General features: G+C 35.0%; 2 long non-coding RNA genes across 2 annotated transcripts in view; one reads left to right on the top strand and one right to left on the bottom strand.

Annotated features, from left to right (window-relative positions):
• The window catches only part of LOC311437120, a 120,680-nt gene that overhangs the window by 90,135 nt on the left and 5,529 nt on the right, over nt 1–25,016 (top strand). The gene's annotated exons all lie outside the window — the stretch shown is intronic.
• Nucleotides 5,408–9,516, bottom strand: LOC311438183. The gene is made up of 2 exons (XR_014693970.1): nt 9,382–9,516; nt 5,408–5,886 (listed from the first exon to the last, which is right to left on the bottom strand). It is a non-coding gene; the product is annotated as an uncharacterized lncRNA (long non-coding RNA).

Below are 25,016 nucleotides of genomic sequence, written 5' to 3' on the forward strand. Positions count from 1 at the left end.
TTATTTTTGGAAAGACTTCAGCTTTTGAGTGATAGTAATACTTGCATGACTTTTGCTGAACTGTGACACAAAATCTTATTATGGTGTTATCCTAGAGATGGATCTGTGGTTAAACTATGTTAACAGTTGTGTTTTTGTTTGCTGTTTCCCTCTATGCTGTTTCCCTTCAATTCTCATCTAGGTGTTGTTATTCATCTTCTATCCTTTAACTTATGCTCCCCACAGAACAGAAACAATACTTATTATGTGTTTATGTGAGTGAGACTGAACCAGGTTCTGTGACTTGATCTTGTAGCTGCTGCTTCGTTTTCAAAATATAATTATAAGGAATTAGAAATAGTAGTAATCATAATAAAAAAGCAGACTGATTAAATTGCAGTTCTACTCCAAGAAGGACAGCGAACATTTTTTATGTTGGTTGTGACATTTCCTGAAGAAATAACAAATGTCAAATGCATATGCAGATGTGTGCATTTGTATACTAGAGACTGAAGTGAGAAAAACTGTTCCCAGAAGATTATGCAGAAAAACATTTATTGCACAAATATGCACAGGACAGTGAAGACATAAAGAGTAAGCAAGCATGTTTCAGAGCATAAATTTGTATTCCTTGTGTGTCACTTAAATTTTAAATATGACTTCAGTGTTACTCTCTGGTATTTGAGAATCTGTCTGTTCTCATACCTGTCACATGGTGTTTGAATATCACTCTGCACTTACAAAGTGTATTTTTTCCACGATATCTTTAAATGTTTTACAGACATTAAAGCACTGAATCTCTAAGATGCTGCATGAAGCAGGGAATCAGTGTTATTTTAATTATCCCACATGTTTATCTTACACTTGTGCAGTTTTAACAGAAAATCTATGACATTAACACTGAAATCTAATGATGTAAACCATTAGTCTTAAACCTCTCTTTAATAAAATAAAAGAAATATATACAAGATACTACATTTTCATTCAGAGATAGTAGCAAGCAGCAAGCTCAGAGTGGTATCACTGGGAAAAAAAAAAAAAAAAAAAAAAAAGTTTGGCTAGTATACTAAGAAATCAATATGGTAATCTTTTATGTCTAAGATGCAAAGCATAGAACCATTGGCAATCATTAAAATACTGTCAGTGAAAGATTATGAAATAACACCTGTTCATCAGTTACACTTTTTTCCTGACTTTTCGTTTCTTTATATTCTTTCTCTTTAGCAAGCAATACATCTGCTAAAGAACATAGTTTTGCATCTGCAGGTTTTCCTCTGGGAAAACTAGAACCTGACAGTGGTGTTTGTAAAGAACAAGATCCATCGCGGATTATGGTTCAGCCTTCTAAACCTAACCAGTGCCATAAACTTCCACTCAGGACAGTTATATATTCCCCTCTACTACAATTAAAAGTCTTATATTTATCATTTGTTATCCTGTCTAAAATTTACAAGCCTTTCCCCACTCTGTTGAAGGAAATGAATCTAAAACACTTCACATGGCCTCATCACATACTGTGAGAGTAAAAAGTCATGACATTTGGTGAGCACAACTTGTGCCAGCTAATGATAGCTAAATTTAAATACTCTCTCTCCGTTTGAATACCAGTCTTAACTCCTTTACTCTGCTTGAAATCAATTAAATTCATTAACTACAGAACATTAATTTGTAATTTACTGCAATCTTCCTATAATATGAATGAAGCCTGGATTTCTCCTCACTATATAATATCCCAGTGGTAACAGTCTTGGGCTTCAGAGATACCTTGCGCCTTGACTGATGTGCTGTGCTTTGGGATTTATTGACATCTCTTTCATTTTCACGTTCAAAACTAAACGCTCAAAGGTCATGATCCTGCAATACTTACACACTTGGCCTTTAAGGATTTTAAAGGAGTGGGAATTAAGTAAGATTTGAAAATCATTTCAAGTGGGACACACAGCAGGTCACGAGCACTATGCTGTGGTAGGGTACGCACCTTGGTATACTGGGGGACATGAGCAATTCTCCATCCACCTACACAGGTTGGATGATAATTGTAATTTTTTTCAAGACAGCATGACATTTCCTGCTTATTATAGTCCAATTAGCAACATATGCAGCAGCTGGTGAAAGAATGGATGCTGAGAACCTTTTCAATAGCCATTTCATATAACCATGAATGAACATCTTGGGACTGTTTACTAACAGGTGCTTCTATTCCTTCGAATGTGCTTGCTTTTTCTTCATTCTATTAACCACCATCTAGCTCCTGAGACTGGTAAGAGAGTGGACTACGTGTTATCTTAAAAATAATAAAAATAACAATAAAGGTAATATAATAATAAAGACATACAATAACAGCATATAATAATAACAATATTATTAATAAAAATAGGTAACTCTTGGGGGGTTGTCTTACTTTTATATTGTCCTAAAACATTGTTCATTCAGAGAATACAGTGAATAGAAAGTAATTGTGGAGTACTGTGATAAAAGCTCAGTCCTTTCTGGAAAAAACTGCATTTCAGTTTGTACAGTAGGCAGATAGATGAATGTAGCATATCTGTCACAAGGAAGATGCAAAGCTTAAAGTGTTAATATTTTTGTAGTGAGTGGAAGAGTTATGCTTTATAATACCCTTATGAGGAAATCATGTACTACGTATCATTATTTTTAATACTTTACCCTCAGAGGGAGAAAATAACAGTTTCCAAACTTGAGAATTTGTTGAACAATGTCTTGTGTTTGTTCTTAAATCTGTTACATTAGCAGCTAAAGGACTGGAGACTGGAATACCAATAGTGACTCTTCCTTTCATAGCTGTTGAGGATGTTTGGTCAACATTGTTTTTGCAGATACAGTATGACTGCTGAAACACCATCAATAAGTAGGTATGGACCTCAATAAGAGTGCTAGATTTACTTCCCAAAAGGCAGTTATATGCATTATTTATAATATGGAAGGTCAACATACAGGTAGAGCAGCTTCTGGCTTTTCTGTTTGGAGGATCATCCAGACAGGTGTTTAAACATCCATTCTGACGTCTACTAACAGTAGATATCAACAGGCTCAGATCCCTTAATGTAGGAAAACTATTATTTGAGATGAAAAGTTACATTGTTTGTCATTAAGCATCCTCAGTTCTCTCATCCTGAAGCTTTATTGGTTTCCATCTAGCCTATATTCAATTTGGTTCTCAGGATGTTTACAGTTTTGCACAATACAGCCTACGTTTTTGTAACTCCAAAGTTAAGAGTCTTCATACTGACTTAAGTTCATACTGACTTAAGGATCATCAGTATGCGGGGTTGTCCTGCTCATACCTTCTTTGACCTGACAACTGACTGTAATGTCATCTTGAATGAGATGCCATCACACCCAGTATCATGATCCTGTGACATCTATTGAGTCCCTGTTTCCAGTTAAGATTGGCTTGAAGTATCTTTGAGTACTCCAGCCCTTCAGCCCTGCATTACCCTACAAAGAATGTTCATGTTACAGGCCAGATGAGAATCACATTTATAAATCCAGGAAAGAAGCTCCAATATCATTTAAGCTCTTGCAGCTGTAAAATAATACATTTGAAATAGGAAGCATACTTTTGACTACTGCAAAATATATTGATGGTTTGAGATCCATCTCCATTTCATCTTCAACAATTGTGCTACACTCTAGTTGTAGGCACATTCATTTGTTTTAGAGAGACAGCAGATATTAACAAAATCCAATAACTATTTTTCACCTGAGTAATTATTTGCGTGAAAATGATTAGGGAAAGACAGTAACTGATATCTGTCTGTAGTTGTATTGAGGAGATATTTGATGGAAAAAGCATGTAGTTATAAGCAGAAATATGCAACTAGATGAAGATTTTTTTTTTTTTTAAATAATTGGTAGTTTAAACGCAGATGTTTAGAGGAGCCATGTGAAACTCTGCATAAATTCATGTAATATCATTAAAATTCTTTAGAATAGTCATTTTTTATTTTATTTTTTTTTTAAGGGAAATAGTTCATCTAAGATAATTTATTTTTTCTATATTGACATTAATAATTTTGTTTTAAACTACATAATATTGTGGGAAATAAATAAATGCATCTGTGTAGCTTAGCAGGTTATATATAATTTAGTGTACTAGGCAAAGCTAAGGCACAGAACTGGCAAGCTATCATCCTCACCTGTTATTAGTGTCTTCCCTGTTTAGCTTTGTCCTGTCTGAAGTGGTTCTCTTCAAGGCAATACTTCTGTATGGCCAAGAGGATAAAACATTCTGAACAGGCAATATGCAAAGAGCCACCACAGGTTTTGCTCACCTTTTTTTAATTACTTTTCTTACAGCATTATTCAATATTACTGTAATATTTTTTTTTTTCTCCAGCTAACATTATAGGCCTTCATACCACAACCAGTGGCAAGCAGCGCTCACCCTGAGGTTAATGGTATTAAAAACTTTCTAATGCACTGTAATAAGGTCCTTATATTAATATTATACAAGCAGGAAGCAGATAAAGTAGAACTAACAATAACCAAAACTTTTGGTTTCAGTTATTCACAGATACAGCCTGTGTCAATTGGACTTAAAACCATCAAACACTGCCAGGCCCTGTTTTATTTGCCACTGTGAATATGCTCTCAGGTATACACAGCACATAAGTCCCATACTTAAAGGCTAAACTTGTAGACTAAAATTTTGCTGCTTTGCATAGTGCAGAAATAGGAAACATTTTTCAACTGAATCTGCAACTATCATCTCAGGGACACGGAAAGCATACTCCATCTGGTTTCTGGTATAGTCTTTAAAAAAATTACTTTATTGCTTATGAAAACCATAGCAAAATATGGTCAACTGATGGAAATGAATCTGTACAGTCAGTTTTAGAAATCAGCCAAATAAGGAACTTGAATAATAACCCTGAGACACGTTAGATGCAGTCATTATCAAAACTATTGTAACTGATTTTTTTTTCTGTGTAATTATATTTTAATGAAAAGATAAAAATTATATAAATCCATTTATTTAGTATTTTTTTTGTCAAATTAAGTAATATTCTATCATTTTAAATAAAGCAAATCTGTATGTCCAAATATGTTACTAGAAAGTAACTTCAAATTTCCAAGCAGACATGTAGTAGAAAAGCTCAGTCTCTTAAAAAAATCATTTTAGCATCAGGAATTTCATTCCACCTTAGTGATGACCTAGTTTAACCCTACTTAATCTTTGGTAGATCATGAAAAAACTGCCCAGGTTGGTATGGCTGAATACATAGCAAACAGCTGAGCTGGACCATGATTTGTAATTAAAATTATACTTAATGGAAACAAACAAGTACAGATGAAATAGATCAGAAAGAGAGGAATGAATGGATAAAATCTTTGTTACTCTCCAGAGATAACCGTTCCATCTCTTTCTCATGCTCTCTGAGCCTATAAATGAGTTTCTGACAGCTTTTAATTGCAGCAGTATTGCTTTATTCTGGAATTAGTTCTACAAAGTTGTATCTATGGTGGGAAAACATATATCAATAACCATTATAAATGTTTATTATATATGGTTACTATACTACATATATCAGACACTACTACATTGAATCTTTTTTGAGATAACTTCAGCCTTCTGTTGAGCTTGCAGAAAATTTACCGTAATTCCCATTCTTTCTTTTCCATCGGAAAGGTTTTAACATAATGACTTAGAGTTAGTTCTGCTTATCATTGTCAGTTAACAGTCTACTAGACAGAGTAGAGCATTATTATCTGCATGCGTATAAGATTCAGGTATTGTCCAGAATAGATAGGTGTGATTTGGTCCATCATATCATTATGAAACAGGTGATCGTCTTGTTGCAGTGGAGGAGAATGTGTACACACAGTTATTTTCACGGTTCCATGCATGTCTCCTGTATACCAATGAAGTGCAGGCCATGATCTCTTTTTCAAAAAAAAAAAAAAAAAAGGATGTTATTTGTCACAAATAAATCGATTGGAAAGATGAGTTAAGACGAGTTATTTTTTATCAATACTCTTTAACCAATCCTGGCTTTACACGGCTCATCAAGGTCTTCCCTTTTAGCACCTTTCACAATATTGGGAGAAAGTAAAAGAAAAGCAAACAAGCAAAAAGGCTTCACACTAGCCTGAGGCTAAAGTAAATGTATTTTAAAACTGTGCCCAACCACTGTGACAAGAGCAGTGTGCTGTGAAGAGGCTGGCAGCATCCAGCTGGTGAAATTATATCTTGTTTGTATGGCAAACACTTAATAACTTTTTTGCTGTGTTGATGGAAATGATTAATGCAGGTCTGGCTGTAGGATGTCCATAACCAAGAAAGGCATATTTAGAAAGTGTCTTTTTGTCTCCAGAGCAGTAGAATATGCCTTGACTGCAAAGAAGCACAACTGCAGAGTGCAGTGAAATAAAAGCTATCTGGTTTAGCCATAGAACCCACAAATTCCTACGTAGTCCTCTGAGATATTACACAGTGCTAAAACTGGATATCTTTCACTGAGCAAAGTACTCAGGTCAGGGATCAGAATTCACACCATTGTATCCCAAGCAATTCCTCAGCAGTCATAATTATATCAGAAAAATGAAGTTATTTCTGCAATCCTGAACACATTATGTGATTTATCTTCTGCTTGTATGAGTCTTAGAGAACTCAAACAAAAATGCTCACTTATACATCATAAACCCTGAATGTGAAAAAAAAAGAAGTTACTCCAGCTTGTGTGATTAAGACATTTCTTTTTAGAGCAAATGACTTTCCTAATACAGCATCATTACAAAAATCATTCTAAACACTAAAGAGATGCAGCAATACCTTAAAAACAAACAAAAAAGGAGACAACAGCAACAAAAGATTGTGAAGTATTTGTCTAGTCAGGGTTCTGTTACTTTATCACAGTGCTACTTTGCTGCAGGCGCTTAATTTTAAAATAGGTGTCTTTGATTTTCTTTCTATTAGAGCTGTGAGAGTTTTGGAAAGCAAGCTTGATGAGTTGGTTATCTTTTATTATATAAATAAATACCTTAATTAATTTAATTAAATGAAGCTCATAAGCCCTAGCAGCAGTTTAATTAGAATCAATGGAGAAATTAAAAATGATTTAAAATGAGGCCAATGTGAAATAAATCAGAGGAAAGACACTACAGAAAATAGAAATAAAAAGCCCTACAAGGATCTACATTTTGGCTGAATTTAGCTAATCACAATCAGAACTGCAAATGGTAAATCACATTAAAACTCACTTTGAGCTTGAAGTTTGGAGCTCATAATAGTGATGTGGGCCCACTATGCAGCAATGAACAATATTTATGTCGAGCTTTAGGATACGTGTTTAAACAAATGTAAACATGGATTTTTCTTTCTTGATATATTCCTTGAAAGGGCAAATACTGTGACAAAGATTTATTACAGGCTTTATTTAGTACAGAGAATTTCACTGTAAGCTGTACCTAAATTCAAATCTAGATCTTCAGAATAGAAAGAAGAGCTCCATTGTCCATTCTGAAGTAAAGTCCTTTAGCGAAAGTTTCACAGCCTTTCCTTTCAGACATATTATGTAATTAAGTAGGAAAGTGAAAATTAGGACTACAGAGTTGCATTGCTAGATCTGATGATGGGAGAGCAAATTATTTTCTCTGAGTCTTAGTTTTCATTGAGCTTAATCGTTTGTTTTATAAAAAGTGCTTAGGAATGAAAGTTAGTGCTTATGCTTGGATGATTATATCAAGTCTTCCAATACAATTTGTAGCCTATACACTTGAGTCAGCATAACTGGGATTTTTTTATAAAGATTTATGGAAGGGTCCTGGTTAAAAAAAAAAAAAAAAAAAGAGAGAGAGAGAAAATTGTGTTTATTTACTTATTTCTGATCATGTTTCCAATCATTTAGCTTATACTTTTCTATCAAAACAGGCAAAGGGGTAATAAATTACTCCTGGGATAGGAGTGAACAGCTGGGGGTAAGATTACTGGAAATGTTGGTAGTCGACTTTGCTACCAATGATGTGTTGAGTAAATACACAGCAGCCTCTTTCAAACTCACTGGAAAAGATTTCACTATCTTCCATTCTGTCAGGTGACAGGCTGAGAATTGTAATGTTAAATTTTGTGTATTATCACCAAAAATAATTTCTTGCTTTCTGAAATCTTACCTTAAACTCTCAACATGAAGTGCTATTTGCACATTAAGGCATGATTCAGTAGTTTTGCCTTTATCAGTGCCTAACAGCTCAAAAAGAAAGAAAGAAACAAACAAAAATGATATTTCATTTTACCCTATATTTTGAGCTTATTTGTGGTGTTTAAAAAAAAAAAAAAAAAAAAAGGCAAGAAAAAAAAAAACACCATGACTTTATTTGATTAGAGCCTTCAATGCCTCTCAAATGCATACAGTTCTATAATTGTTTGCATTTTTAAATGCATAAATAAATTGAAAAGTAAACTGTTACTCTTGAGTATGCATTTTCGTAGCAAGAGGTTTTCTCCGAGCAGATCTGTAGGGAAATAAGACTGTCAAATCATTAGATAACATTATTTTGTAATTTTGCTTCTGGATGTGATAATGTTCTGATGCAGTTTCAGCAGTCACGGAAATCCCTTAAGCTTTGCTATGAGGTTTTGCTCATTTTTTAAAATGTGATTCTTGAAACTCTCAGGATTTATGCAACAGAGGGATTACCAGAGAACAACATCACTGGGATAGTGTTGCGTCATTTAGTGCAGGGGAGCAGAAAAAGAAGAATAACGGAGGGAAAATCAAGCTAAACATGGGTCAGAGGGACAGCAGACATACTGCTGGAGCTGGCATGGGACAACCAATAAAAATGTCATCCTTTGGCACCAATGCCTCAAAGGTTTTTTATCAGTGCTCTGGAAGACCAAATTGCCTAGCTGTGGTGCAGTGCTGATTCAATAAATACTAATAATGAGTTACATCTGTGATAATATAAAAGAACATTGAGCTGATGGCATTGCTGCCAAAAGAGACATATGGATATTAATGGTAGGCCTTCCCTTTATCCCAAGTTAGTGTGTTTTACATGGCCACCAAGACATTTTTAAACACCTTTCTCATTAAGCATCATAGAAGGCACTCCAGGTAATACTTATGGTAGAGATTAGTTAGTCTAAGAAGATATTTCATGGAAGTCCTTTTTGAGTTTCTGTTTCTGCTACTTCCTTCCTTGTACTGTTAGCTTAAATTTCAGGCTCTCAAAGCAGAATTCCTTAGAAGATGCTTAACTGTAAGGAAGAAACCAAAAATTGCATAGTCTTCATTCTGACTGATAAATCCTTCTATACTGACCAAAGCTTAGCACAACATGAGTGATTTGGCACACGGTGTCTGGGTGCATCCAGTATGAATGCTCAGACCAGGGTTGAGACTGGGTGTACTTGTCCCATCGCACTGAGCTTCTTACCTCTGTAGTCCTTGGGTCAGTGAAAGACTGGGATATAGGCACAACAGTAGTAGCTCAGGTGTTTGTAGGAGTGAACTGAAGTGAACATCCCAATCAAGGTTGATGACAGACGTTTGCTCTTCTCTCTGTCCTTCTTCAGAGTAAAGTCAAACAAATTTGATTAAATCACATGTAATGGGTAGTGGGAAAGTATTCACATATAAGTGCATTGCCTTGTTGGTAAATCATGAGACCACAGCCATCTGCGCAAACAATTTTTCATCTCTGTTTCTCTTTAAAGTCAAGAATCTTAAATTAAACTATCTGTGATTTTCATTGATCTGACTAATTATACCAGAACAGAAAGAAGAACAAGGCCTCTGGCTGGGAGGCTAACATAGTACTCTTTACCTCTCCTACAAGGCAATTTGTGCCCCAATCCAGACAAAGTAAGGCTAGGTTTTAGGATCTAATTGCAAGTAGCAAATCCAGATCATGCCTGTAGACATGATCTATTGTATAATTAAACATACATAGAAATATATAGCTATGTATTATTTTAAAACCAATGTTCTGCTCCAGTATAAACACAATAGTAGTCAAATCAGAGAATCCAGACATTGAATACCAACTTCCCAGTTCAAAATTAAATCAAATCCACTTTCCGGCTAGGTTTCAATGGTCCACCTGCATGGGGATATTTATTGACATAAAACCTAAGCTATATAACGAATATAATACTACTGTACTTAAAAATATATATGGATTAAACAGGTTAAAAAAAAAAAGTCTACACAGCAAATTACATTGTTGTAACAATAATATAACAATTTATATTATTATTAAATTATGATATTATTAAATTATTATATTATTAAATATATTGTTGTAACAATAATGTTGTAACCAAATTGTAACCATATAATGCAAATGCCCAGTTCCCAGAACATTCTATTTTATGCCCAAATTGCCTGTAAACATAAAGAATAAAATCTGAATTCAGGTTGTGTCTTTTTTTTTTTTTTTTTTCTCTGAGATGTTCCTAGTAAAACCCAGCAGCAATACAGTTTTTCTTCAAAGGTTTGGGGCACAGTCATTTCACATGAGAATCAATACAAATCTTAACAATGAATTGTGAGCAGGAAAATTCTCTTAAACCTCTGAATTCTAAGGTCTTCATCTACTTCTCATTGTAATCATCTGAATAATGAAGCAGTAAGGGTGAATCCTTAAGGTCTAGACTGTGCTTTTACAGCAGTGCAAAAATTTTTGAAAGCTGATATGTATGTGTTGAAAGCTAAGAAGCTCTGAAATTAAAAATTGAAAATTGTTGTGTCTTCCTATTTCTTTTGGTGTTAAGATCACAATGAAAAATACCTGAAATGGGACAAAAATGTAGACTGGCAGATCCAATTGAGCATGAATTGTTTGTCCAAAAAATTGGAAAGATAGTTTTTAATAACATCCTGCTTACAGTGCAACCTAATCAGAACTTTGGTTTGTGAGACCTGGAAAACAAAAAATAACTTATAGTGAATGTCACATTTCTTTACATTTGTTTATAACCAGCAAAGCGATGCTATCAACATAATATCTTTGGACTTTAAATCTATTCAGCCACTATGTAAATGGATTTGGCATGTGCATAATCTGCTTCTAAGATTTATAGTAGACATTTATTAAAGGATTAGGGAGCAATGAAGCTTTTGATGGCTGAGGTAGTACATATCTTACTGCATATTTACCAAAAAATAATACATAAACATAGATTTCAGAACCTTAAATTATATATATATATATATAACACATATATATATGCATATATATGTATTTACTTTGCTTTGGAAATTCTTACGTAAAGTGATTTAGAGAAAAAAAAAAAAAAAAGAAGAAGAAGAAAAAAAGGGAAAAAAAGGCACATTCCACCATATTGGATCTTAAATCTAAAATATAAGTGGATTAGTATATTTGCTTTGATATGGATACCTTTCATACTTAGGGTGTCTTAAACTAATCTGTGAATTAGATTTCCTGAGTGATGCCTACAAAAAGATTTAGACACCTGAGATAGTGATCAATGTCCAGTTTAGTCTGAACCTGGGAAACCTGTGGACATGGGAAGTACCTATAATGCAACACCATTTCATTTTTCTACTAATAAAATTCTATGAGGACCTAAAAATCTGCTTCTGAAAACTCCCACAGGTTTCTCAGTCTGCACTAAAGATGAATTCATATTTACACACTTTCTAGAGCAAGACGCTAAGCATTCATTTGTGTATTTAAAGGTTAACTACTCTGTCTTCAGCTGACTGCTTGTGAGTGACTAGGACAGCCTGCAGAAGAAACTGAACAAGTGGATGTTACCATCTACTTTCCTGCAATACTTTCCAGTTCTTCAGTAATTTGAAGTTCAGAGACATCTTGAATTTAATAACATTTTGTATTCAATAGTTCTTGATGGACTTTTTTTTCTTCCAGTCCTTTTTTTAAATTTTAGAGTGGTTTCAGTACCCAAAGCATTCACCAGTAATCTCTTCCATGTAAACTATTTAATAGATACTATCTGCATTAAAGGGTGTGTCGTCCGTGTCCCCCCCCCCCCCCCCCTATTTTTTCTTAATCTTCTGCTATGTTTCTTTGATGCTTTCTACTTTTTCTTTTTCTTTTGGGAGACAGAACAATTTTATCCCCTATATACTTTTTCAATGCCACTTCAAATTTTACAGGCCTTCATCATAGTCCCTGCTCATCTTACTCTTTTCCAGATTGAAAACTATTAAATTACCTATTTTTGTTTTAATCATACAAAAGTCATACCATATCTTTGAACATCACTTTCATCCTTCACTAAATCTTCTCCATTTTATCATATTCTTTGTGAAATAGAAAGGCTGGAACTGAACAAGTATTCAAGAGTACCATAGATTTAACTATGGCATTACAAGGCTTCCACTTCTGATTTCTGTTCATTTTGAAATAGAACCTAAACTTCTATTTGCTTTCTTGACAACTATTAATAATTAGCTTAACATTATGTAGAATTCATTATAAATCCAAATAGTCAGTTTAGATCCCTTATATATATATATTTAGAATATATAGAATATAAATAGAAAATAAAATATCTTTTTCCCTTTGTGCACCATTTTCAATTCATATTCAATTTAGTCTGCCTTTTTATTACCAATTTACCCAGTTTTTTGAACTCTTCTTTGGCTGCAGACCATCATCTTTCTTACCCATAATAATTTATTTGTTACCATGAATAACTCATCCACCTCCCTCATTTCATCTCCTTTTATAATTCATTTGTGATTATGTGAAATGACAAATACCAATGGAGAATCACATGGGTGGCATTCTACTACTTTAATGGCTGACCTTGTGCTCCTGCTATTGTTTTCCTTTATGTTACAGATTTCTCTATGTGTGTAAAGTTTTCTGTCGTTCTATGACAGTTTAATTTTTTAAGAAGCTTTGGTGAAAGACTGCAAAATGTTTTTTGAAAATCAAAGCAGACTACATCAGCTGAATTTCTCTTGCCAATATGCCTATTGATTCCTTTCATGAATTTCACTAGATGTGTGTCACATGATTTCCTCTTAGAAAATCCCACTGGATTTTCCCCAATGTATAATTTTTAACCATGTGGTTCCAAAATTCCAATTTTAGAAAAGATTTTGCTGGTAGTAGTGTGTAAGTATAAATAGGAGATGGTAGGCAATGGCAACAATGGAAGAAATTTCACTGAAACTTTTGAGAGATGCCAAGTTAAATCCTAGACTACATGGGTAGCTGAGAAAGTTTTGTGGCAGGGTCAGAAATTGAAGAAAGAGAAGCAATCACTGTTATCGGAATGAACTGGCAACACATTAATTGTGGATTAATTTCTTTATTTAACAGCTTCTGAGCAGAGTTCATCACATTAGCATCTGAGCTTTTATAACCAGCAGTGGATTTATCCTCAAATCACCTCAGTTACATTAGGAGAATTATTTCCTTTGATTTATCTTGGCTCAAAAAAAAAAAAAAAAAAAAAAAAAAAAAAAAAAAAAAAAGTAGATCTTGCTTGATTTAACACCTACTTAAACACATATTAAACACATATTATTGAAGAATTAAGGTCTTAATAACATTTATCCCCACCAAACAAATAATTTAAAATGTTAAAAAATGGGTATTGTGCACAAAGAAGTTTCTTTGGTGAGACCAAATGATAAGGAAAATTTTTCCACTAATTTCACATCTACAGAATTTAAATGGACTGTCTTTTACAATTTTAGTGGGGCAAGGACTGCCTTTTGAAACAGGTTATGTTCAAATAAAATTTAGCGTCAGTGCTTCAAGTCAGAGTAACAGGGTAGCAAAAGTTTCTATCTTTCAGAAAGCTATTTCTGACTGATTGTGATGAAATGCCAATAATGCTTTTCAAAATAAGTGAAATTCTTATATAAGGTAATTATATAATAATAAGTATGTAGAAACTTGAAAAATGGAATTCAGTGCTCGTGCACACTCGTAAGAACTTTGGACTACAGACGCAATAGCACTTTCTACAGATGCAATAGCACTTTCAGTAAAACTCCTTAACAAGCCAGGTTATTATTTTCTGCACATTTCATAACAGGTGACATGCTATTCTGCATGTGTTGAAAAGTGGGAATTTCTAGAGGTAGATTATTAGAGCACAATTTCATCTTTGGAAGTAATTAGGAACTACATGCAACATGATCATTTCCCATGTGCAAGAATTAATAGAAGCATAAAAAATCTCTTTAAAAGGTGCTGCTAATGTTCAACAGAGTTGTTAAGGAAGTCCATTAGAGAGAATAAAGAGGAACAACTGGGAATACACAAGGAGGGAAATTTGGAGCATTTTTCATATACAATGTTGTTTTCAGGGGTAAAGGCTGGGATAGCTAATAACTTCAGGGAAACCTAAGGGAAATACAGTATATGTAAGTGAATGAGCTTTTAATAAGACAGATGATAGTAATTCTCATACAAATAATGGTCCTCTCATTACATAAATGACATTGGAAAAATTAGAAGGCATTCCAGCAAAGCAAACTAGAGTAAGTCAATAATTAGAGAATAGAACTTCTGGAGAAAGTGTCAAGGAACTCACTTTGAACACCAAAACTGAAATGAAACTTCTATTTTGCATTGAAACTTTTTTGCAAGCTCCTGGATTGGTCTGGACCAATACTGAATACAGTAAGGTCAAAAGAATTTCTTGCTTCATAGAATCATAGAATGGTTTGTGTTGAAGAGTACCTAGTTCCACCACTCCTGCCATGGGACACCTTCCACTAGACCAAGTTGCTCAAAGCCCCATCCAAATTGCCCTTAAACACTTCCAGGGATGGGACAGCTACTCTGGGAAACCTGTTCCAGTGTCTCACCACCCTCTGAGTTAAGAATTTCTTCCAAATATCTAATCTAAATCTTCCCTCTTTTATTTTAAAGCCATATATCCTTGTCCTGTCACTATACTCTCCAACAAAGAGTCCCTCCCCAGATTTCTTGTAGGCCGCCCTTATGTAAGGAAGGTTGCAATGAGGTCTGACTTTTTTTTTTTTTTTTCCCTAAGGCACTCAGGTGTCTAAGACTCATTGCGAAATGTAAAACTTATAATGGATAGAACAGACTGGGAATTTATCTGGGAATTTATTTTCAGAGTATTTTTCCTTTGAAAATAATACGTTCAGCAGAGTAAAAGTGGAATGTTTTGTAGAATTGAGCTGGAAATAAGATCTGCTTCAGACTGGATTGGTGATTATAGCATTCAATTGAATTCAAAGCTATCCTTTGCCTCCTCATCTCTTCCTGACTTGGCTAATAGTCACAGCGGTCTGTGTTTCAAATCATCTCTGGCAGATGCCCTAAACCCCCACTTCCTCTTGTTCCTCCAGCCCAGGTTACCAGCAATTCTAGGACATTTTTTCTAAAATAATCAGATTTTGAAACCTAAGGTTTTGCACAAATCAAACTTCTACTTGAACTTTTTGCTAACAGATCACCAGATCCATGTGAAAGTGCTGCTTCTAGGTTTACTCAGTCGCCCTGTCCAGAAGTATGCCTGACCATGAGTGCTCATCTGCAGTGTTTTCTTCAGTTATATTTGTATATAAAAGTGAGGGAGAATTCAGAACTCATTTAGGAGTGTTTATTTTTAGACAGCCACTGACACAGATGCCCATGTAAAATAGCAGACTTCAGAAAAAATGGTGCAAAAGAACAACTGGTAAAAAACACAAACCAAAAACAAAGCTCTCACCCACTGTAGGAAAGAAAAGCAAAACAGAAATGATTTTTTTTTTTTTTACAGATCTGATGCAACAGATCATGCTTTAGAGCACTTTGCTCAGTGCCAGAACTACAAAAAAATGGATTCATGTTAATTTTAAGCCTGCAGGTTCTCACTCCTGAGGTACTACACTCACAAATGATTAATTCAGAAGATTGGCATACAGTAGTGCTTTGCTTGCAACTGTGCCAAGGGGAGTTACTCAAGCATGGAGACTAATCTCAGATGAAGAATCTGTAAGGAAAAGTCACAGACAGAAGGCAGCGTTCAATATTTGCCTTTTGGGGACATATAGGTAAATTCTTAGTTCCTGTCACTTAGCTAACACACCACGGCATGAATAAAGAACATATAGATTCACATTACATATTCACATTACCCTTTTCCTTTTTTTTTTTTTTTTTTTTTTTTTGAATGTACTGTGTATGTACTGATAAAGACTATTTCTTAAGTTATATCCTCAGCAGTGGAAATTGGCATATTCTATGGAGCTATGATCATTTACTTTTGTTCAAAGCCCACCTCTTTTTTTTTCAAGGTTGTACTCGAATAGCCAAAACAGTGTGAATATTACTCATGAGGTGTTTCCTAGCAGAGGGTAATCAGAGTTCAGGCTGATTGTGGTTCATTCATTCCATTTGGAAAATGTTTCCTCTAGCTGCTCCTGCAAGAAAGAGATTGACAGAGGCAGAACTCAGCGTGAGAGGGAAGTTTTTGAATTCTCTTGCATTCTGGAGAGCATGTAGGTTAATCACCATCTTAAGATGTTGGGCAGGTAGCACAGCCAGACCGTGCAGCACTCAGATCAGAGGTGACTTCACCCCATGTGAGCTGAATATAAAGGAAAGCAGCAATAAGAGCTAAAAAGTTAGGTTAAAGTGCCTGGTTATATTTTGCATTGCTACAGTTTTAAGGAGGAAGTTAGAGAAATGGCTACAGCTACTGTCTGCCTCTTCATGTATTTTCAAAAACCATATGCTCTCATTCAGTCCTTAAAAAACAACTTTCTAACAACGTTATTATCAAGGTGACTTTGATTCTTGTTGCCCTAATCCTCTGTTGGGTGCTTTCTGCAGCACTTTAAACAGATTGGGAATTGTGACTTTGTTTATTAGAGAAACTGCTGTTGTGTGGGTTCTTTTTCCCTGCTTTAGATCTTTGGGAAGATAGTTCAAAGCTGTCAATCCCTTCAAGGGAGGAACTTAGAAAGGTAAAAGAAAAAAGGCAACATAACCACAGAGTGGTAGGAAGGAAGTATATGTCAGGCCTCTTCCTTGAATTATACAAGACACAGGTAATTCAGCACACATGCTATTTACTGCAGGGTAAGACAAATAATTAGGTACATATCCATGTGTAATTATGAAACGTGACAATTCTCTCACTGCTTCTTTGTGACTTCTACAAACATAGTGAAATCTTCTTGCACTTGCTGACAGTACTCCTTCCCCCACATCAAAGGCTATTGTTTAAAGATATGTCATCAAATCAATAAGGAATAATTTGCATGTGAAATGGGACCAAAGCCTTGTTAACTCTGAGGCCTGCTAAGCAGGGATCCAGTGGAATATCTGGAATATACTGTAATATCCTATTCCCATAACACTCTGTGCTCACTTGATCCAGCTTTTAGCAAACCTCTTCTATGAGGTATAATGATATGGTCTACTTTTACAAATGTCAGAAGATCAAAGTCAGATATATTGAAAAAGTAATCAATGTCTTTTTTCTCCAGTAATATTTGACACTTCAGGGGATGGATAAAACATTTCAGCATAAAAATAGAAATTATTTTTCTAAGCATGATGTTTCCAGCTTTGCTTACTCTCTAACAGTTTCTCACTGACAAGTGCCAGTGGTCTAAGCACAATGATTCGTAACTTTTGAAGACTGTCCTTAGTCCAAACAACATTAAATGATCAAAAGTCATTTTTAAGAAATTACTTTAAAAACTATTTTTTTTTTAGGATGAAAGGAAAGAGGGATAACACTCCTTGTTTCTACCTAAAATGGTTAGGATCAAAACTAATTTTCTGCATTCCTAATTATTATAATTCAATATATAGAGACTATTTTTGGATTAACACAATTTTAAAATGCTAATAGGAGATAATTGTGGCTTTGCCAGAGATTATAAAGTGAGAGACGCTCCAGTTCTGATTCTCCATAGCACACTGAGATCTTCCTGGCATGCTTTGCTCTTTTGCATAAGCAGAAAGCCTATCCTACAGCAGTTTTATTTCCTTTTACCATTATTACCAGTGTAGCTATAAATATTAACTCTCATGAAGTATATTTGCTGCTGAAACATGACTGAAAAACTCTGTCATCTCATGTTAAATTAATTACTTGCATTCTACATTGGATTTCTTGTAGCCCTTGAGACTGTTTGGGGAGTAACACTTAGGCGTACAAGCCATCTTTTATAAAGGTGATCATAGATAGGAGTAAAATAGTGGTGGGAGAAGATATTAAAGTGGGAGAAGATATTAAAGAGTTCCAAAGTAGTCATAGATGAAGAGCAAAAATATCTTCTCTCTTTTTCGAGAAATGCTTAGTTGTTTTTTTTTGTTATTGTTGTTGTTGTTGTTTTTTTTTTTTTATTCTACTTATACACTGAAGCTACTGTGGTAAGAGCAGGGATGATAAATGCTTAGGTATTGATAGTAACTACTGGTTATCTTTTAAATATCACTCCATTTACACAAACCTCTCAAAAAGTTGTTTAGAAGAACATTTTCATAGGAACTTCTATTGTCTTAATTGGGGAGAGTTTCACATTCTTCCATACAAGCTGGCTGGTCAGATTTTTAAGGCAATACTAACAATTTATGCATTGTATAACAACAGCTGTGTTGTATTAAATGAGATCTTCAAGAAACGAACGACTGTAGTGTCTCTGGTTGAGCCCAAGGTGTATCACCAGAACAATGTGAGATCCCAGGCTCATCAGTACTGCAGAGCAAAGATGATAGTGTTAGTGCAGTTTCACACAACAGCCATCTTTTTCCTGTAACATCTTATAATTGGAATGGAATGGGATAGCCCAAGATGTAGTAGTAAGTTGGAAACACTGAAAAGATCTGAAAGTACCAATTCCCAAAGCTTTACTGCTTACCTGGGACCTTATTCTCCTTGAGTGCAAGAGTTGGACAGAAAGGAAAGGGAAACAGGACACACTTTGGGCATATTGTTTTGGGGATTTTAGCTTTCTGGGCAGCTGAATTCCACCACAACTGCCCTCTCACTCCCCCTCCTCCTCAGAAGAGGGAGAGAAGAAAGTACGTTGGAAAGAAAAAAAAAAAAGGCTCATGATTTGAGGTAAGGACAATTTAATTAAAGGGAAAAGGAAGGGAGAAAAAAACTAACACAGAGAGAGAAATATATATATATTATTCTCTACTTCCCATCAACGAGCGATGTTCAGCCACGTCTCAGGAAGCAAGGCCTCCATATGTGTAGTCGTTGTTTGATTAGGACAGACATCTTTACCATGAAAGTCCCCCTCCTGCCCTCTCCTCCCCTTTTCCTTTCCTCTTTCCCACCTTTTATTCAGTTTAAATGTCCATTGTTCTATTTTCACCATTAATCACCAAGAACAGACTGGGCCATCAATCACAAATATTTCATTCTGTCAGGTAACAAAAAACAGACAGTCAGGTTTTCTTGCAATAATATAAATATTACCTGAAAATTTTCATTTTGTTTGTTAATGTGGTTTGAAAAAAAAAAAAAAAAAAAAAAAAAGAAAAGAAAAAAAAGCAAACACATGATGACAACTTGGCACTGAAATAAATAGAATTTTATTTCTAATTAAGCAGAAATTAATAAAGAAAATCAATAAAATCAAGTAGTAACTAGGGGATTGAGTGACCTACCTTTTTTTATTATACTATAATAATTTTATAGAGAGCCTTTCATGACCTTTTGAGCCACTTTGGAATCTAATAAACAACATCAGGCCCAACTCTGTAAGCAGCAAAGATTTTTAATAAGATAGTATGGATACTGCAACTATACAGGGCTCTTTTGTCTTTTTATGTGATTTTTGTCTAATCTAGACTTTTAAAATGTTCTAACATTTATTTTTATACCATATATTAAGCTGTTGCTTAGCGAAGTAACTGCAACATTCAATATATATATAGTGCATGGACTTGTGCCACTAACCTCATCTTGTTTCCATGGTTTTCTGTTGTTCTCCACATATCTAGTCTGTTTTTAAATTGTGTGTTATACATATCTTTGGGAGGAGGCATTATTAGGCAATCACACAGAGGCACTGAGAGATCTGGGACCTTAAAATTATATTGCTCGCTGTTTTACTGGGAGCAGTCAGTTAAAACAAAAGACCGAAAATCTGGATGCTAAGAGTCTATTTCTGTTTCTGTTACCAATGCATTACATGAACTGAGGCAAATCACTTTACCTCATTATAAAATGGCTTAGAAAAAAAAAAAGCTCAAAGGCCTTCTGCAGAGACACAGTTACAAAACAAATTTTTCATGCCTGTTTATGATTTATTTTTGTATAACCTGTTCTTTAAAATAGTTAAGTTTTTCATTCATTTGGTGAAAACAAAATCCAAATAGTCTTTGCCAAACTGTAGGCTTGAAACAGAAAAAATAAATAAATAAATAAATAAATAATTTTTTTAAGTAAAAAGTATATTTTTTTTTAGGAAAAAAAATATAATGTATTGAACAAACAATTTTCTGCTAGGAAAAAATGTTTTGAAGGATTTTTTTTATCAGTTCTGGTACTCTGAGATATCTCCCCAAAACAGGCAACCTAATATAAAATGGGGGCAGGCATGACCCATCCTTCTAAATGATGCCAGAAGTGAATTTGGCTGCTATTGTTACCTTCACTGCCTACAGAAAGAAAAATGTTAATGGTCAAGCTGCTCTCTAAGATACTCTCTACTGTCATTCAAAATTGTTATAATATTTCTGTTCAGCTTACACATACATAAAAACGAACTACAACAGTTTATAGATATTGTTAAATATTTTAAAATAAGAATTTAGATACTTGATATACTTTTTGGGAAAATTTTCCTACTATTAGAAGTATGTAATTCCACACTTAAATACCACTTAGAGAAGGCTCACACTGAGAGCATGGCAGAAAATCTGCTAAAACAGGAGACATCATATTCGTCTTACTTTTTAGTTAGTTTTAGCCACTATACTTGTGCATTTTTGTTTCATTACCTTTGATATTTCTGGATGTCGTGCATTCCATCATTGATTGCTACCTGTAATGTCACCCTTTTTTCTGAATTAAAATAATGTATCTGTTGACATTTTATATGACAAGAAAAAAAATGGAACAAAAAAAGGTGTAAAGGGAAGACTTTTCAGATATTTCTATATCTCAACCTGACATCCTGGCCTACACAGTTGGGACTGATATCAGTGCATGACATCTAGTGGTAGTTGAAAGAGAGATCCATTGATCTGTGTTATCAGGGAAAGGTTCTTAAATTACTGCATGCACATGTACATAGCACAAGGGGAAAATATTCTCATCTGAAAACAGGCAATTGTGTAAAACAAATGTATTCTTTATAAATTCTTGGGCAATATATCCAGACAGACTCACAGTCTAGGGGATAGGCTTTATTTTCATTATAAAGTTCTGTTCCCATTGAAGAAATTCTGAAAAACATTTTTTATAGATATATTAAAGGTTTTTCAACTGATAATCATAGGAATATTCATCCAGAATAACATATAGAAAAGAGGTGTTTTATTGGAATTTTAGTCTTTTTTTTTTTTTTTTTTTTTTTTTTTTTTTTTTTTTGTAAATAATAGGATTGAGTAAGAATAATAATCAAATAATATACAGGTATTCCTGGAACTTTTAGACTTAAGATTTTTTGAAAGCTGGAGTGGCTGTATACAAATTATCTGATCTGGGGAACACATCAAGCATTTCATGTATCCAGCTTACCAAAATGCAGTTTTGAAAAACTAATAGCTCTTTCCTTGTTTGGCACGTGTTTAGGCACTGTACTGTGTCAGAGCCTACTTGTTTAGCCACAGTAGCAAATCTTTTTAAAGTTGTTGGTCAGTGTCAGTCAGTTGGTCACTACAGTAGTGAAAATGTTTTGGTTTTTCTGTGAATTCCCTTCACTACATTTTTTGTTTCTCTCTTCCTTTGCCTCCCTTCCCTGACAGTCCCCCCATCCCAACCCTCCTGGCTATCACTGTTCCTAAAAATGCTTTGATGGTTCTTTGCAGAACTGCTTTTCCCAGCAAATTACAACTTTTTTTTTTTTTTTTTTTCCCTTTTGAGATGTTTTTGTATTTCTTCTAAATATAAGAAGACATCCCTGATGACAAACACCACCACAACAAACTAATAAACAAAACTTTCTTATACCTACAGAGTGAGAATGAAGATATTATGGTTTCTAAGTGGGGAAGTTGGAATAGTGTTTTCATCTGGACAAAACAAAATACATTCTCATAACATACTTAGCATGTTCTTATTTGAAATGACTTTCTAGGCAAGTTCACACAATGACATCATGTTTAATGGAAACATTTGGCCCAAATTATTGAAATCAGCAAAAGTATCAACTACTGAAAAAACAGATCCTTGTAAAAGAAAATCTTAAGCAACTATGACTGAGTAGTGCATAATTTCCCTACCAGCTGTGCCACTCTAGGTAAGCAAGTATGCCAGCTTTCCATGTATTTCTCCAATATAAAATGTATTTAACATCATTCAGAGTTACCATATTTGGACAATGTTATATCAATAACTTAAGTTCCAAAGATTTTTTTTCCCTAGGACATCTGCACACCAATCCTGGTTTAATTTGAACTATTAAACATAAAATAGAAAATGTTTGAGAGAGAATGGCCAGCCTTGAGGTCATAACAGCTGCTTTCAATCAAGGACAATGAATCCAAGAACAAGGAGGTTTAACAGGTACAAGAGGCATGTGGCATTGTGGCCCTGTGTATGGATGAGTAGAAAATCAGGTCTGAGGTGGGCTGATAGATGGAAACGATGGAATTTCTGCTGATATTCAGGTATGGGCATGAATCTGAATTACCATTCTGAACTCTACCTACGGTATAAAAAAGCAGTAATAACCATTAACCTTTTCTAAGGTCTGAATACAAAGATCGCCCCTTAGACGTAATGGCAAAGACATCACAGGGACTGAATACAGCACATAAAGAACAGAAATAGTCTGTATATGGACAGTGCGGAAAGGAATTTCCATTCCTCCTCCTTCAGCAGCAATGACCTTTGCAGAGTCTTTAGTTTCACTGAGAGTTCATACAGTTGCTAAAGAAATGTTATGGAAATATTTGTTATGTAATGTAAAACAATAGAGCAGGAGTTACTTTTGAAAAACAATGATATCCAATTCAGCTGCGATCATTGTCTTTTGACTCTTTTTTTTTTTTTTCTTTTTTTTCTGGTGGTTCTGCAAGACAAGGCACTAACAAGTCCTTATGGAGCCCTGTTTATAAAGGGGAAAGTACAATAAATGTAGTCAAAAGGTGGTTTTTTGTTTTTTTTTTTTTTGGACAGAGCTACTGTTGAACCCATTGCCATTACCCATTTGTGCAATGGGAAATTGCAGCATGGCTGAATAAAGCACAATAAAGCCATCACTCTGCTTATAAAATAGGCCAGAAAATGCTTGTTCCTGATGTTCACCCCACTTTTCCTTCCTCAAGCCACCACCTCACACACACACACATGCACGCTTACGGTCTCTCTGGCTGTCTCCACGGTAACAGCAGCATCAGGATTTTGCTGCTGCTGCTGCAGCTGTTTCGGAAGCTGCCTGTGCTCAGGGAACTGCTCACCCAGCTCTATCAAGTCCAGCTGCTCCCTGGACACAGCAGCAACACCACCAGAGACTCACAGGTCTGAAGGCCATGGTCTGTTCATCATGCTCAGCCACAAGGCCATACATTTCTTTCAGTTGTGGGTTTCTTATATTGACAGGTGCTAAAGTGCTTTGTGACGTTTGTACTTTAGGCTGTGGAGCAAGGTGCATGCGGGTTTATTTGTGTAGAGAGCTACCAACTCAGGACAAACAGTGCACAGCAGACCTATTTCCTAGAAACAAGAGCATCCCATTTGCAAATTCTGGGGGAAAGGTGTGTGCCTACTGAAGCTCTAACTGAAGGTGCTGCAGTTTCCAGTGTCTTCAGGCAGTAGCCATACTGCTTAATACTTACTATGCTAGCAGAAGTCACCACAGGTACAAAAGTCAATTTTGGAGCACTGTGAAATTCAAGTGCACATAGAATAAGCAAGAAACTTGCCCACTTTGGGGTTTGATAGAAGAGCAGAAAAACACATGTGGAGGAGGGGAAGGTCCTCTGCTCCAGCAGCTCATGGAAACCACTGAGACATCTTCTGATAGTCAGCAGAAGATGCTGGGTTGGGAAGCAGAAGGCTTGTGATACGAGCCTACATATAAACAGCTCACGGTTAAAAACCTTCATAGAACATACAGAAAGAAAGAAACCCACTGTGTTCCATATTCTTAGATAACACTGAGTAAAAATGTTTACCTGATGTAGGTCAGATTTTTTTTCCTAGATATTCCACTTATATGGGGAATTTTTGCTCAGTGGTAGTACATTACCTCTATGTTATTATTAACTATGTAATGTCATATAATTAATACTAACACCGTTGTATTACCTTTAATTAATAATATCTTTCTTTTTAATATTAAACCTTCTTAGGAGGAGGACAAGCACAATTATTGCACAATAGGAAGTGGACCATGTACCTAGGAGTAGGAGAGGTTTGGATATGTTTCCAGGTAGGGTGGTTCAGGTTTATGACTTCCAGAAGCAGAGCTAGAACACTGAATTTCAAAGGTTGGGTCTTTGAACTTTTGTGTTGCTAGCTGGAATTCCAAATTCTGTGTTTATGACACAATAACAGAAATAATAATAACATTTTTAATTCCTAATTTCTGTACAACATTTCCTGTCCTACAGCTGTGTGTCTACAATCACCACTGAAATAAATTTACCTTTGCAATAGATGCTGGCAAACAAATAGACCAGGAAAAATCAGCATGCAGCACAGCAAGAGAGAGGAAGACAAATTTTGGTCAAGGACTTTGGGACAAATCCTGCTGACAGGGAAATTGCCCTAGGCTCTTTAATGTCCATGCAGCATAGAAAGAGCAATGCATAGTAAATGTCATGGCATTCCATTTATTTCCTCTTTATATACTGCTTAAATGCTTCCCATAAAACACAGCCCTTTGAATAGTGCGTCTCATTCACAGTTTTGGTGTGGAGATTCTTTTTGTGTCTGCATGTTAATTGTCCACATCAGT

The sequence above is a fragment of the Aythya ferina genome (genome assembly GCF_964211825.1).
Source record: "Aythya ferina genome assembly, chromosome: 5".
In the NCBI taxonomy this organism is placed as follows: Eukaryota; Metazoa; Chordata; class Aves; order Anseriformes; family Anatidae; genus Aythya; species Aythya ferina.